Raw genomic sequence first — 16,822 nt, 5'->3', positions numbered from 1 at the left:
AAAGTTTAAGTTTACATTTTCTTAAGTTGTGTTCTTTGCTCACAAAGTTGTCCTTTTTAGCAAATGCATGGGTTGCTCAATATTCAAATCAAGTGACAATGACAAATTATAATTCTGTTCATAATTTGCAATAGTAACAAGGAAAGAGTATTTCATTACAGCAACCTAATTTATACAATTTATCCATATGCTTGTTTCAATCCGGATTTCATACTAGAACTTAAAAACCAGTACTATGATTAAAACAATACAAACTACAAAACCAAAAATTCGAAAGAACGCTAAAAATTTCAGAAATACAATTTCATTCTGCAGTTTTTCAACTTGTTCGATCAACTTCAAATTGGAACTAAATCACGAGAGCTCTTAAACCATACTCGCAAAAACGTTCGCCCATTACATTAGAACTGTCGCTGCTGTAGGAACCACTTGTAGATCTTCTACTTGTAGATACCATTGTTAAATAGGCTGCTGTATCCGTGAGAGTAATAAAAAAATCAGAACAGCGATAAAAAAATCATATGTAACTTTGATGTGAAGTTCAAATTCACAGCATCTAAAATAAGGGATGTCCAAAGTCCAAATGGCAAATTATATAATTAAGTCTTAAGATCAAGAATATAGATACAATATAAGAAATTAGCAATTAACTTTGACCTGAAAAAAGCAATAACAAATGGTAACTCTTACATGCTCCTTTCTAGACACAGCAATTAACTAAACCTTGTAACATTTTTTCTTCCATTATTTGGCCAAGAGAATCAGTAAGTGGATAATAAAACCTAAAAGAAATTTATTAAAGCATACTATGTGGTATAACATAAGCATTCTAAAGATCACCAAATGCTTATGAATTAGCATAGGTACCAATCAGGCATAATACTTAAATGTTTATTATTGCTAATTTATTTGCAAAATATGCATTTTGTTTCGATCAATTTTGATTTTTAAAGCCTAGAGGTATAACATAGGAAGTGGAACACAATAAATTACCAAGTCATAAAATGAGATCACCAATGCAATACCTGGTTTGCCTCAAAGATTCCAGGATTATTGAGGCTGATTATCTGCATAATAGAACAGAATAATTAGTAAGCATCAATGTTAATAGTGAATGATATTTTTGTAAGTACATGCAACAGTTCCAAGATTATTTTGTCAAATGCTTCGAGATAATTTTACCTGAGATTTCACATCAGGAAGATTGATATCTAGTTCAGGCTGCATAATGACATAGTTTATACTTAATACCAATATTCGGATTTGGGATTGAAGGAAACAAACAGATATATACAAATATACAATAAGAACACGTGCAGCAGAAATTTTAAACAAATGATCAAGCAGAAATACGAAATCTTAAGCAAATGAGGGCAAATCAGAAAATGAGGATTCTGAAATTTTTATCCATATGAGGCCAAATCAGTAAACAGAGGATTCCAGGTTTGTTCGAGAGAGAAATGGCCGACACAAGAGAGACAGCTCCGGCAAGGTGGCGATGGTGGCGACGCAGACCCAGAGGCGCGCAAACTAGAGCAACAACACGACCCTCGAAGACTTGCAGACGCGATTGTGAACCGCCGGAGACTTGCAGACGCGCCGCCGTCGTTCGGAATCCTTCACGGTGCTGTCGGCGGCGGGGAAGAGCGGAGGAGTTGATTGGACAGAAATCTCAGGGGAAAGGAGAAAGGGGATGATGGATTGGGTTAGGGCACCACTTTGATTTCTGAAAATTTGAAATTGGATTTGGGTCAGGGTTTTATTTGATATTTAAGAATATTTTTGTAATTTTATTCATTTCAGCCTCTAATTTTATTTTAAACCAAATAAAATACTGAGACATAATTTAGTTCTGTACACTTTCTATACTAAATACGAGACTTATTTTAGTTTTTGTCTTTCAGTATCTGTTTTTTAGTCTCTGTCTCTCTACCAAACGCTACCTAAGTGCATAAAAAATTCTTAAATTAGTCAAGTATTAAAATAGGAAAATAAGTTCGAAAAATGCCAAAGGATAAAAGAAGTGTAAAATAAAGGATTTGAAAAGGAGACTGACTGAAATCGAAATAATTTGCACTGAATTATAAATAAAATCGATTAAAATGCCTCCGACTGGATCAAAGGACTTTTGGCAGAAAACTTAAAGATACTAAAATATAAATTGACAAATAAGTAAAGAAAATTTTGAATGTAAATCTGACAATGAAATTAAAGTATGCTTTGAAGATAAATCTGACAAGAAAAATAAAGGTTACAAGAATTGTAAATAGAAAATTAAAGGTATAGAAAGAAATCCTACAGAAATTGAACTCAAATATAGACTCAGAAATTTGTTGGAGATGTGAGTGTGTTTGAGTGTATTTTTGAAGAGAAATTCCAACTTTGTTTTCTAAAATTTACTAATATTTATAACCTGCTTCTATAACCGACCAGGCGACCACTAATTGCATGGTGCTGATTTGTATGCGTATTTTTAGGTAACTGTTACGATGGGTAACCGGAGATTAACAGAATGGATGGCTTTGGTTGGCCCAATCGTCCGCGGGTGATAGTTCCCGAGCTGGTTTGCACGCTGGAACCTCCTTCCGACTTGTGTATGTGAGAGAATGGGGGGTGGTACCTGCAAAGACACTCCGATGCCTAAGTTAGCAAGGGTGTTAGCAGGTCTAGAGAGTATTGGGCTTAGAGATACCTGAGGGGTGTCAGTGTATTTATAGTGGTAAGCCAATAACCACCGTTGGAGTAGTGCCGTATCTTTTGGGTGTTAACCGTCCCTTTATCTTAGGGAGGTTAAGATATGGCTTACCGAAGCGGTTAGAGAGATTTTAGGGGCAGTTACTCATTTGAATGAGTGTTTACCTGCCAGCTAATCTCATGTCCGACTTCTTTAGAGTAAGTCGTAGTCAACACCGACTTCTTATATGAAGGTCGGTGCTTAGCTAAGCTTAATTCTTCGGATTAGGCCTTTTATTTGGACCTGGGCCTTTATCATTGGGCCAGGGTATGAACAGTGCCCCTACTCGAGCCCAAGATCCGTACAAGACTTGGGTTCGAGTATTTTACTCGGGGTTGTAGCCGACTTGTTGGAGGACCGACGTGATTTTCTGAAACCGACGTGACTTTTCTGCGTCTTTTTGGTTCTGACAGTTACGTCTAATCAAGCGTCGTGTCCGTTAGGGATGTGCGTAGACTTTGGTAACGGTGCATTCTTAATGACTGCCCCGTTTTTACCATTATACCCCTTAGCATATTTATAAATACTTTCCCTCTCTTTCATTTTTCCGTTTCTGCAATCTTTTCAAACTTCTTCTTTCTTTGTTCGTGCTGTATTCACTCGTACTGTGTTCTCGTGCTCCGGAGACTTCTGCTTCTTCCTACCTTCATTTCCAGAAAGAGGTTAGTTTCTTTTTCCTTCTTCGCACTTTTCGTATGACTTTACTTTGTAGAGAAATAGGTTTGTAGACTTTTGCTTGGTTCCTTTTTCTCCTCTCTAGAGACCTTTGTTTTTTATTTTTTCTTTTCTTTTTTCCTTTGTAGGTTTCCTCATTTTTCCTTAGAGAAAGAAAATGGCATCCGTAGATTGGGTCGATGTTACTGTTCTAGGGGAGGAGCCGTTGGTTGATGCGGAGTTTATTACTCATCTTCGCACCCACCACCGGCTCTGTACTTCGGATAAGGATGAGCCTAAGTATGAATTGCTTGTTCCTGGTTCAGAGGACCGAGTTTGTCATGGGAGAGCCAACGAAACGGCTCCCCATTTCTTCTTTATGTATGAGTGCATGATCACCCGTCTGGGCGTCTTTCTACCCTTTTCAGATTTTGAGATGTCTGTTTTGCAGCATTGTCGGGTTGCCCCTACCCAGCTTCATCCCAACTCTTGGGGTTTCTTGAAAATTTATCAATTTATTAGCCATGCTCTGGATTTCCCGACCTCTCTGAAAATCTTTTTCCATCTTTTTCATATGACCAAGCCTTTTAGTGGGCTGAACAATAAACAACAATGGGTTTCCTTCCGAGCCATACAAGGTCGGAGGATTTTTACCCTTTTTGATGAATCTTTTCATAACTTTAAAAATTTCTTTTTCAAAGTGCAAGCTGTAGAGGGTCATCACCCCTTTTTTCTGGATGATAATTCTTCTCCTCGCTTTCCTTTATACTGGCTGGAGGCCTCCCCTTGTGAGAAATATGGTCTGGATGACCTGGATGAAGTAGAGGCTGCCGTTGTGGGGTTCCTCCGAGAAGTATGGGGGAGGGCCCCATATTTGGATACAAAAAGGTTTCTCCAAGGGTCTCCGGCCTTTATCCAATCGCAGCTAGGTAGTTTTCTCTTGTCTGTTAGATTTCCGACTTGTTAACTGAAAAGTCCGACTTGTTTGATTCTTTAGCTATTGTTTTCTTTTTCAGAAATGGCAAAGACAAATGCTCAAGAATCTTTCCAGAGGGTCCAGGAGGCTAAAGCTAAGTCCCGTGCTCGGGCTGGTGGTGCCAGGGTTATTTCTCCTCCTCCTCTTCCTCGGAACGTTGGGACTATTTCCAATCCCATGGTGACTTCTTCTTCAGCTCCCTCTCAGCCGCCCCCCGCTGTCCAACCTTCCCCTGATCCCAAGAAGCGCAAGACCTTAGAGTCTGGTTCTTCTGGTGAGGTTAAGGCGGATGCTCTTGCGTTCGTCCGAAAGAATATCTATCCTCATGCTCGTATAGGCATGGATGATATGTCTGTTCGGAGCCACCTTACTACTATGATCGAGGAGAATCTCAAAGCGGCGGGGGTCTGCGGCAAGCTCTTGGATATTTTTGAAAGGACTCCTCTCAGCTCTTTAGGGACGACCTCGAGGGTCGAGGAGCTGAAAGGAAGGCTTCGTGCATATCAAGAGCATGAAGGAGAGTTGAGGAAGGAAATTGCCAAGCTGAGGGAGGAGAGAGATACCCTCCGGGAGAAAGGGAAGGCTTTGCAGGCCCAATGCAACATGGAGATGGATCTGAGGAAAACAGTGCAGGCCAGCTATCAAAGCTTATTCAAAGATCTTGTGTCTGTAAAGACTGACCTGTTGAATTCTCAGAAAGCGTATGAGGAGTTGGAGGACTCTATTGCCGATGGTGCCGAGGAGTCTTGGAGGATCTTCCTGGAGCAGGTCAGAGTTATTGCTCCCGACCTGGATCTTTCTCCTTTACATCCTGATAAAGTTGTTATTGACGGTGCCATCGTGGATCCTCCTGCCCTCGTAATTGTTTCCGAGTCAGAGTTGAAGACTCGGGGGCAGAGGATTATTGAGTCTCCTCCTCGTTCTAAAGACGCTCCGAGTTCTTCAGCAGTTCCTCCGATCTTTTCATCTCCCATGGATGCTTCTGGTTGCGCTCCTCCTGACTCTGGTGGTGGTGATCCGTCTGCTCTTAAAAAATGATCTGTGGCTATTTGGGGGTCCGGCCTGTGGGCCCCCGTTTTAAAACTCTTTATTTATTTATTTTTAGTGGTGTTGGTTGAACGATTTCTTCTGGCCTTCCCAGGCCGTAAACAAAAATATTTAAAAAATACCCTTTTTTGATAAAGGGTTTTTAAGTTAACAAAATGGATACCCTTTTTGGATAAGGGTTTAGATTACCTTATGCGTGTATGCTTTTTGGTTTTTTCGAAGTTCCCTTGATCTTTTCCTGAAAACCTTTTGCTTAGGCTTTGTTTGTTTTTCTGAGCCTTTGGTTTAAGGACTTTTTAGGACAGCCCTTAAACTTTTCCTTAGGTTTTTGAATCTCTTTTTATTATTCCTTATACTCAACTTTGTTTTAGTGAGTTCCTGTGACTTAGGTTATTTTTGCGATGCGTTTTTCTTTTACTCGGTCCTTCACTCCGATTTACGGGTCGAAGTACTTCCGAGCTTTTTTCCCGGGGTTCTCATTTCGACTTGTGAGTCGGATTGTTCCCGAGTTTACGATCGGCTTATATAACCTCTTTACGCCGACTTGTACCTCGTCGTTTTATCCTGACAACCGTTTAGGTCGGTTCATGGGATTTTCACGTTTTGTCGAGCTTAAGTCGGCGCGTTTCGTAGAAAGACTTGGAAAAATAAAAAAGGAATTCATAAGAGATATTATGGATAAAAAAGATCTTTATTAATTGGGGAGGTACCTACTTGCTACTAAGGGTTTTGAGAGCCTATTTTCCCTTAGCCTCTACTATGATGCCTCGTTAAAAACCCTTCTCCAGAAAAAATCCTTTAATTTTGGGAAAAAATCATGAAGTTGGGAAAAGAGTACATCAGGGAGTAGAGTTCGCTTTTAACTGTAGTACCTTTTCATATTGCAAGCATGCCACGACCTTGGTAACTCGGTGCCGTTCAGGTCGGTTACTTTGTAATAACCTTTTCCTAAAACTTTGTTGACTTTGTATGGTCCCTTCCAATTTGCGGCGAGCTTTCCTTCTCCTGATTTGTTGACTCCAATGTCATTTCTGATTAAGACCAAGTCATCAGGGGCAAATGTTCTTCGAATGACTTTTTTGTTGTACCTTGTAGTCATCCTTTGTTTCAATGCTGCTTCTCTTATCTGGGCATCCTCTCGGACTTCGGGGAGCAAGTCGAGCTCCTCTTTGTGTCCCCGTACATTTCCGACCTCGTCATGGAGAATTACCCTTGGGCTTTGCTCATTGATTTCTATTGGTATCATGGCTTCTACGCCATAGACTAGTCGGAAAGGTGTTTCTCCCGTGGCGGATTGGGGGGTTGTCTTATAAGCCCATAGCACCTGAGGGAGCTCTTCAGCCCAAGCTCCTTTTGCTTCCTGCAGTCTCTTCTTTAGCCCTGCCAGTATGACTTTGTTGGCTGCCTCGGCTTGCCCATTGGCTTGTGGGTGCTCTACCGAGGTGAACTGATGTTTGATTTTCATACTGGCTACTAGGCTTCTGAAGGTGGCGTCGGTGAATTGGGTTCCATTATCTGTATAATGGAATAAGGTATTCCATATCTTGTGATGATGTTTTTGTAGAGGAACCTGCGACTTCTTTGAGCGGTGATGGTGGCCAATGGTTCTGCTTCTATCCACTTTGTGAAGTAATCTATTCCCACGATCAGGTATTTGACTTGTCCTGGCGCTTGGGGAAAAGGACCTAACAAATCCATTCCCCATTTTGCAAAAGGCCATGGAGAAGTGATACTGATGAGCTCTTCTGGTGGAGCCACGTGGAAATTCGCATGCATCTGACATGATTGACACTTTTTCACAAATTCTGTGGCATCTTTCTGCAAGGTCGGCCAGTAGAACCCAGCTCGGATTATTTTTCTGGCTAGTGACCTTGCTCCGAGATGATTTCCGCAGATCCCACTATGTACTTCCTCCAATACCTCGGGAGTTTTTGAGGTCGGTACGCACTTTAACAATGGTGTTGATATCCCCCTTCTATAGAGGACATTTCTCACCAAGGTGTAGTGTTGTGCTTCCCTTCGGATCTTTTTAGCTTCTTTCTCCTCCTTAGGGAGGATGTCGAATTTTATGTATTCGACTAGAGGGTTCATCCATCCGAGGTTTAAACCTGTTACCTCAAGTACTTCTTGTTTGTCTTCTGTTTTTGCTATGGAGGGTTCTTGGAGGGTTTCTTGAATCAGGCTTCTGTTGTTTCCTCCTGGTTTGGTACTTGCTAACTTGGACAGGGCGTCTGCTCTGCTGTTTAAGTCCCGAGTTATGTGTTTAACCTCGGTTTCTGCAAAATACCCGAGGTGTTCCATAGTTTTGTCCAAGTACCTCTTCATGTTTGGGTCCTTTGCCTGATATTCTCCACTTATCTGGGAGGTCACCACCTGTGAGTCGCTGTATATCCTCACCTTTGTAGCACCGACTTCTTCTGCCAACTTTAGTCCGGCGATCAAGGCTTCATATTCTGCCTGATTATTTGAAGCCGGAAATTCAAATTTTAAGGAAACATCTATCTGGGTTCCTCTTTCATCTACCAATATTATGCCTGCACCGCTTCCCGTTTTGTTGGAGGATCCGTCTACATAGAGTTCCCATGTAGTCGGTTTTTCCTCTTGATCCCCTGCGTATTCCGCCACGAAGTCGGCGAGGCATTGGGCTTTAATTGCTGTCCGAGTTTCATATCTCAAATCGAACTCGGAGAGCTCTATTGCCCATTGAACCATTCTCCCTGCAACATCCGTCTTTTGGAGGATCTGCTTCATGGGCTGGTTCGTACGGACTCGTATTGTGTGAGCTTGAAAGTAAGGTCGTAACCTTCGTGAGGCTATTACTAAGGAGTAGGCAAACTTTTCTAGTTTGTGGTACCTTAGTTCAGGGCCTTGTAGAACTTTACTGATGAAGTAGACCGGATGTTGTCCGACCTCGTCTTCTTTTATCAGGGCTGACGAGACAGCCCTGTTTGCTACAGATAAGTACAGAACGAGGTCTTTCCCCGGTACTGGTAGGGTTAGGATAGGAGGTTGGCTTAAAAATTTTTTGAACTCCTGGAACGCCTCCTCGCATTCAGGAGTCCATTTGAACTGGCATCCTTTTCTTAATAGGAAAATAATGGAAGGGATTTTAGCGCCGATCCCGCTAGAAATCTAGAGAGGGCTGCAAGTCGGCCATTGAGCTGCTGGACTTCTCTCAAACAAGTCGGACTTTTCATTTCTAGGATGGCTCTACACTTATCGGGATTGGCTTCAATCCCTCTTTGTGTTAGCATAAACCCTAGAAACTTTCCTGCCTCCACCGCGAAGGTGCACTTTGCGGGATTTAGTCTCATCCCATGCAGCCTTATGGTGTCGAAGACTTGTGAGAGGTCGGACAAGAGGTCGACTTCCTTCTTGGTTTTTACTAGCATGTCATCGACGTATACTTCCATTAGGCTCCCCAGGTGGGGGGAAAACACTTTATTCATCAACCTTTGATATGTGGCTCCTGCATTCTTCAATCCGAATGGCATGACCACGTAGCAAAAGTTAGCTCTGGGTGTGATGAATGAAGTTTTTTCCTGGTCTGGCTCATACATCGGGATTTGATTATATCCCGAGTAGGCGTCCATGAACGATAAGTATTGGTATTCCGAGCTGGAATCCACTAGGGTATCAATACTTGGTAGGGGATAAGGGTCCTTGGGACATGCTTTATTTAAATCGGTATAGTCGACACACATTCTCCATTTGCCATTCTGTTTTTTAACTAGCACTACATTGGCTAGCCATGTTGGGTACTTGACCTCTCTGATAAAGCCGGCTTCCAGGAGCGCCTGTACTTGCTCTTCTACTATTAGGGCTCGTTCTGGGCCGAGCTTGCGTCTTCTTTGTTGTACGGGTCGAGACCCTGGATAAACCGAGAGCTTGTGGGACATGAGCTCGGGGTCAATCCCAGGCATGTCAGAGGCCTTCCAGGCGAAGAGGTCGGAATTATCTATTAGGACTTTAGCCAACCCTTGTTTTAGAGTTTCCCCTAGGCTGGCTCCTATATAAGTGTTTTTCCCTTCCTCTTTACCGACCTGTATCTCCTCAGTTTTTCCTCCCGGTTGTGGTCGCAGCTCTTCTCTGGCCCTTGCGCCACTGAGCTCTATTGTGTGAACTTCTCTGCCCTTCCCTCTCAGATTTAGGCTTTCATTGTAGCATTTCCTTGCCAATTTTTGATCTCCCCTTACCGTTGCTATCCCCGCTGAGGTCGGGAATTTCATGCAAAGGTGAGGAGTGGACACCACAGCTCCGAGCCGATTAAGGGTAGCTCTGCCGATTAAAGCATTATATGCTGACACCACGTCAATGACTATGAAGTCTATGCTCAGAGTCTTTGATTTTTTCCCTCTTCTAAAAGTGGTGTGAAGGGGCAAAAATCCTAGTGGTTTTATTGGCGTGTCCCCTAATCCGTATAGGGTGTCGGGATAGGCTCTTAACTCTTTCTCATCTAACCCTAGCTTGTCGAAAGCAGGCTTGAAAAGGATGTCCGCCGAGCTTCCTTGATCTACTAGGGTTATGTGGAGATGGGCATTGGCTAGGATCATAGTTATTACCACTGGATCGTCATGTCCAGGGATTATTCCTTGCCCATCTTCTTTTGTGAACGAAATGGTAGGAAGGTCGGGTGACTCCTCCCCGACCTGGTAGACTCTTTTGAGATGTCTTTTGCGAGAGGATTTGGTAAGTCCCCCTCCTGCAAATCCACCTGAGATCATATGGATATGCCTCTCTGGAGTCTGCGGTGGTGGGTCTCTTCTATCCATATCATCTCGCTTTCTCTTTCCATGACTGTCCGACCTTTCTATGAGATATCTATCAAGCCGACCTTCTCTAGCCAGCTTTTCTATCACATTCTTGAGATCGTAGCAGTCGTTTGTGGAGGACCATATATTTTATGGTACTCACAGTAATCGCTGCGGCTTCCCCCTTTTTTATTTTTAATGGGTCTAGGGGGTGGCAATCTCTCGGTGTTGCAAATCTCTCTGTATACATCCACTATGGAAACTTTCAGAGGAGTATAAGAGTGATATTTTCTTGGCCTTTCGAGACCGAGTTCTTTCTTTTTCTTGGTTTCCCTCTCCCTCTCTTTTGTTGAGGGAGGGGGCCCAGGTCGCCAACTCAGGTCTCTTAACTTGGCGTTTTCCTCCATATTGATGTACTTTTCAGCTCTTTCCTGTACATCACTTAGGGAAACGGGATGTCTTTTAGATATGGACTGTGAGAAGGGACCTTCTCTAAGTCCATTGACTAATCCCATTATGACTGCCTCTGTGGGCAGGTCTTGAATCTCCAAACATGCTTTGTTGAACCTTTCCATATAGGCTCGTAGAGATTCTCCGACCTCCTGTTTTATTCCCAGGAGGCTCGGTGCATGTTTCACCTTGTCTTTTTGGATTGAGAACCTCATCAAGAACTTCCTTGAGAGGTCTTCAAAGCTAGTAACCGACCTCGGGGGGAGGCTGTCGAACCACTTCATCGCTGCTTTTGATAGAGTGGTCGGAAAAGCTTTGCATCGCGTAGCGTCGGAAGCATCGGCTAGGTACATCCGACTTTTGAAGTTACTCAGGTGATGCTTTGGATCCGTGGTTCCATCGTAGAGGTCCATATTAGGGCTTTTAAAGTTCCTCGGAACTTTTGCTCTCATTATGTCCTCGCTAAAAAGATCCTCCCCACCTAAAGGCAGTTCTTCTTGTTCATCACGGGAGTTACGACCTTTGAGGGAGGATTCTAACTTCAAGAGTTTTCTTTCCAACTCTTTTCGTCGTTCCATCTCCTCTTTTAGACTCTTTTCAGTTTCCTTTTGCCGCTCCCGCTCTTGTTCTAACTGTTCCAGGCGGCTGTGGACTAACCCCATGAGTTCAGTTACGTGGGATGGTCCTCCTTTTTCTGACTCGCGTCCTTCCGAGGAGTTTACCTTCGGGTTTTTTACCCCGGAGGTGCCTTCTCTATGTTGATTATCAACTTCCTGGTGGAGGGCGAGGTCCGCATCGTTATTGCCTGTGTCCAGATTCTCTTGCTCAGAATCCGTCTCCACATGGCCTTCTTCGTGGGATCTGTCCGCCATCGATGGATGATCTCTCGGGTCCCCGGCAACGGCGCCAATGTTACGATGGGTAACCGGAGATTAACAGAATGGATGGCTTTGGTTGGCCCAATCGTCCGCGGGTGATAGTTCCCGAACTGGTTTGCACGCTGGAACCTCCTTCCAACTTGTGTATGTGAGAGAATGGGGGGTGGTACCTGCAAAGACACTCCGATGCCTAAGTTAGCAAGGGTGTTAGCAGGTCTAGAGAGTATTGGGCTTAGAGATACCTGAGGGGTGTCAGTGTATTTATAGTGGTGAGCCAATAACCACCGTTGGAGTAGTGCCGTATCTTTTGGGTGTTAACCGTCCCTTTATCTTAGGGAGGTTAAGATATGGCTTACCGAAGCGGTTAGAGAGATTTTAGGGGCGGTTACTCATTTGAATGAGTGTTTACCTGCCAGCTAATCTCATGTCCGACTTCTTTAGAGTAAGTCGTAGTCAACACCGACTTCTTATATGAAGGTCGGTGCTTAGCTAGGCTTAATTCTTCGGATTAGGCCTTTTATTTGGACTTGGGCCTTTATCATTGGGCCAGGGTATGAACAGTAACCATTCTCACTCTTTTGCTAATGAACATTACTAATAAATTTTCAACTCAGAAAAAAGCCTTCAACTTTTTTTGTGTGTAACCGCTCGATTCTCCACTCGAAAATGCCATTTGATTCTCTATTCGAATTACTTCTCGATTTATTAAGATATCAAAATTGAGTACACATCAGATAACTTCCACTTAACGCTTGGACGTGTGTTTTTTCGATTTCTACTCTCTTTCTAACATCTCACCAACATTTCGAATTAGCTTATCCTTTCAAAAATATTTTTCGACTAACACTACTATAATATCATTAAGCATTTGTTCATCAAAGCATTGGTAACTTCTCTGTTCTTGTATTTCTATTATTGTTGTCACCATCATCATGCTCTTCTAATACATCTAAAAGGGTCAAAGTTAAAGTTCAACAATTCACACGAGTGTCTTATTCCTTAATGGGATTGAGGAGAAACAAGAACCCCTCTAAGAAGAAGGTGGAGTCATGTTACAGAGCAATTCTTCCAAGCAAGTCTAATCCTTTTTATGTGAAACTCATATATAATTATGTCATAACTAGCCATGTATCCCCCTCCTTTTCTTATCAATATATCAATGTCATAGTTAACAATTCTATAAAAAAATTCAAAATTCATCCGGTGCAAAAAATCGTATCACAATAATGGTGAACTAGAAAGTTAATTATTGTTGCAAGCATTTTACCAGCACATCAAAATGCTGAATCCTGAAACTGCCACCACAGACAAATTTATAAAAAAACAAGCTAACAAAATTTATGGTGCAAGCATTGCATAGGACAACAGAGATGAAAGCTTAATGCTCTATCATATGTTAAGAGTATATTAGCCAATCTAAAAATGAGACTATAAAGCTGAATAAAATAAGAAAGTATAAACAAAAGAATTGAAACATTGAATACATAATGAGAAGTAAACCTTCAACTAGGTTAGGTAAGAATTCGATTTGGTCCAATTCACCGGTTTTAAGACAGTTTTTTGGTTTTTTAACGGTTCTAAAATTGATCGTTGGTGGTGAATCGAATTGGATTGAATATTGGTTTTCAGTTGAACCAGTTCGATTGACTGGTTTGATCTAATTTTTAGAACATTGACTAAAATTAAAATTTCAATTTCAAAATAGAAAATTTCAATTCTTTTAGTATCGCCAAAGAATGAGGACACATGAAATTGAAATTTTGAAGAAAAAAACTAAAACTTTATTAATATTTCTTTCCTAAAATGCTCTCATTAAAATTTTTATATTCCAAATATATTCTTCTCCCAATCTTACTCCACCTCTCACCACTTCACCACATTTTTTCCATTACTGAAATGTAAATTTTGGATTTTTATTTGAAAAGGTAAAGTGTGATTTTCCACTTTTAAATATTTTTTTCTCATATTTTTTTTATTCTATTTATGAAATAAATAATAAAAGATCACACTTTATCCTCTAAAATAAAATTCAAAATATAAAAAATCCAAATCTCATCTATTATCTATCTTTAGAAAACTACAGGAGAAGAAAAAAAAACTCAGAAGTTAATCATCACATTATGTTGCTAATTAATTCATCATAATCACAAAAAATTAATCAATATTTTTTGTCACCTCTACAACAACACTAGCTCATGCCTTGGCCTTTGAAAACCATAACTACGTCCTCACCAACTGCAGCCATGACATTTCAGCAAGTGAGAAGGAAATTGCATTTCTCATAGTATCATGATTCTTGTTTTATTTATGACAATGTAATATAATAAGGTGTCATACTTTACTTTCTTTAAATTTTTGACATTTATTAAGATTAGTGAGTAACCATTAGACTAGTATAAATTAATTTCTTATTCTAACCAATTTTATTGTTTTATTTTATTAATAAATTACTACACACTTATACGTATAAAAATGAAATTTAAATTTTTTATAATTTTTTTTTGTTTTCCACGGTATTTCCCAGCCGTTTGTCGTTGGCCGGTTGCTACATGCACAAGGTGGGATTCGAACCCCCGACACTTGCTTAAGCGGACTAGTGAGCTAACCACTAGACCAACCCAACTTGGTTTATTTTAGCCAATTTTATTGCCTTATTTTACGCTTTGAGACTTGAGAATGAGATCATGGGCTCAAGGAATTGTGGTCCAAAGAAACATTGTTAAGGAAAAACAATAAGATAATGTTATTCAGCCAAAATTTTCTATTTACATTTAAGTAATGGAAGTTAAATTTAATTATTACTATAACCTTTCATGTTAATGAAAAAGTAAGTGTATTATGATGTAATTGTGTTGTGTATCTATCAAAGAAAGATAATATAATCAAGGTTTTGAAAATAAGACAAAATCGATTGGTCGAATCGGTTTAACTGTGAATCGGCATTCAATTTGATTCAATTCATCTTCAAAATCGTTCAATTTTAGAATCGTTGAAAAATCATAACATTATTCAAAAATCAGACCAAACTGAATGGTTCTCACAAAAAAAATGAAATAATCCTTTAAAAAAAAAAACTTATCTAAACAAGATTTTGAAACCATAAAATGTATTAAGGGTTTGAATGTAATTACAAATGATAAGGGTTAATTAATTAGTTAAGATAAGAGTGTTAGCTTTATGTATAAATAGTTAAATACTTAAATAGTAGTTTGCATTTCTGTAAAGTTAACTCCCACAAAGGAATAAACTTCAGTTTAATCTTCTTCCTTTCTTCCGCGTTTACACTGCTTTGCTCATCACAACATGGTATCAAGAGCCAGATTGTGAAATGCAATAATAACAATTCTGAAAAGAACACTTCTTTAATTTCTTGCAAATCTAAATTGAATTCCCTTAATTTAACTGATAAGCACCCATTATGTCTTGATTCTGATTCTACTATTTCTAAATACAATCATATTACTCCATCATGTTTAGACGTTGGCTCTAGTACTAATTCTTTCAATCATTGCATATCTAAATCTAATTCTTGTAATTCCAAAGCTATATACAATTGTGATCAGCATGTGAATTTCAATGATCATAATAATAGTAACTCATTATGTCCTGTGTCTAAATGTGTTACTCCTACTCTTACCCTTTGCAAGTCTGATTCTGGTTTACCTAATATTAATGATTCATCTAAATATGCTTTATTAACTAATTAACAAAATTATAACCCAATTGAACTATGGCATAAAAGACTTGGCCACACAGCTGTACCTAATGTTTGAATATGCCAAAGCTATACCTTTGAATCTGTGTGAATCATGCTCTATATCTAAAATACATGCTCTCCCTTTTTCTTGGTCAAATTCTGTTTATACATCACCATTAGAACTTGTTTTTGTTGATATTCGGGGACCCTCTCCTATCACTTTAAATTCTGGATATAGATATTTTATTAAGCTTTGTTGATGCTTTTACAAAATATACATATGTGTTCTTCCTTATTAATAAATCTCAAGCTTTGTCTGCCTTGCAAGTCTACAAAAATTTAATGGAAACTCAAACTGGTTGTACCTTAAAGTCTCTTCAATCTGATCATGGCATGGAGTTTATGTCATATGCTTTCCAAAATTTTCTTCAATCAAATGGCATTAGACATAGACTCAGCTGCCTTTATACACATCAACAACAGGGAACGGTTGAAAGAAGACACAGGACCATTGTTGAAACTGGTCTTTCTCTCATGGCAACTGGATCTCTTCCCATGCAATTCTGGGAGGATTCTTTTGCCACTGCTGTTTATCTTCTTAATAGGCTGCCGTCAACTGTTCTTGGTAATCAATCACCATTTGAAAAAGTTTTTAATAAGAAACCTGATTACAAGATGCTAAAAATTGTTGGTTGTGCTTGCTTTCCATATCTCGGGTTCTATAATAAGCATAAATTAGAATATAGATCAGAAAATTGCTTATTCTTAGGATATGATAATTCACATCATGGTTTTAAATGTATGAACAAATCTGGAAGGCTCTATCCATCTAGACGTGTATTTTGATGAAAATGATTTTCCATTTACTTAAAAGTAAAAGAAACTTAAAGAAAAGGAAAGTAGAAAGGAGAAAAAATCCTAGGTAATTTGTTTTGAGGTAAGGGGATGGAGATTCAGAGATCGAGATTTAGTATTATGTTTGTCAATCTAGAGATTGATACTAAAATTTTAATTTCTATTCCCAAAATTTTAGTTAGGGGTGTTCATGGATTCGGTGAAATCGGGTTTGTTTTGACCCAGATTCGCCCTAAATATACACCACGTCTATTTTTTAGACCTTAATCCAACCATAGACCCGATGAAACTTAAATATTTTTGAGCCACAACTATACCGGATCTAAATCAAGTGAAAACCAAGTCTTTAAAACTTTAATAATAATTTATAAAGAAACTTATTTATAAAAAAACTTATTTATGATGCACTTATTTATAAAGAAGAAACTTGTTACCGAAAAGTTGATATCAATATTTGAACTTGAATTTGTCCATAAATTCTAATTTGATATTTCTTTGATATATTTTCTAATTCAACACGTGTGATTAAAAATAAAACAGTAAGCTTATAATTAATATAACATAATATTGAAATTAATTTAAAACATATAAATCTTTTTTAGTTCCTTTAGGGTGCACATGGGCCAGTTGAAGCCATGTTTACCTTGACACGGACCCGACAAAAAAATGACTGAGTCTATTTTTGATATCCTTACCCGGTTCTAAACTCGGTAGAATCACACCAAATTAGTCTCTAAATTGTTCGGGACTAGGCTAGGTCTTTGGGCTGGACCGGACCAT

The 16,822-nt window shown here is 39.6% G+C and overlaps 1 long non-coding RNA gene across 1 annotated transcript; it reads right to left on the bottom strand.

Moving 5' to 3' along the window:
* Positions 1-124: 124 nt before the first annotated feature.
* Positions 125-1,801, bottom strand: LOC112735281 (uncharacterized). The gene is made up of 3 exons (XR_003168500.3): positions 1,183-1,801; positions 1,026-1,067; positions 125-471 (listed from the first exon to the last, which is right to left on the bottom strand). It is a non-coding gene; the product is annotated as an uncharacterized lncRNA (long non-coding RNA).
* Between the last annotated feature and the right edge of the window lie 15,021 nt (positions 1,802-16,822).

Source organism: Arachis hypogaea, chromosome 2 (assembly GCF_003086295.3).
Source record: "Arachis hypogaea cultivar Tifrunner chromosome 2, arahy.Tifrunner.gnm2.J5K5, whole genome shotgun sequence".
Taxonomy (NCBI): Eukaryota; Viridiplantae; Streptophyta; class Magnoliopsida; order Fabales; family Fabaceae; genus Arachis; species Arachis hypogaea.
The sequence above is the reverse complement of the archived record's forward strand: the minus strand, read 5'-3'. Positions and strand labels throughout refer to the sequence as shown.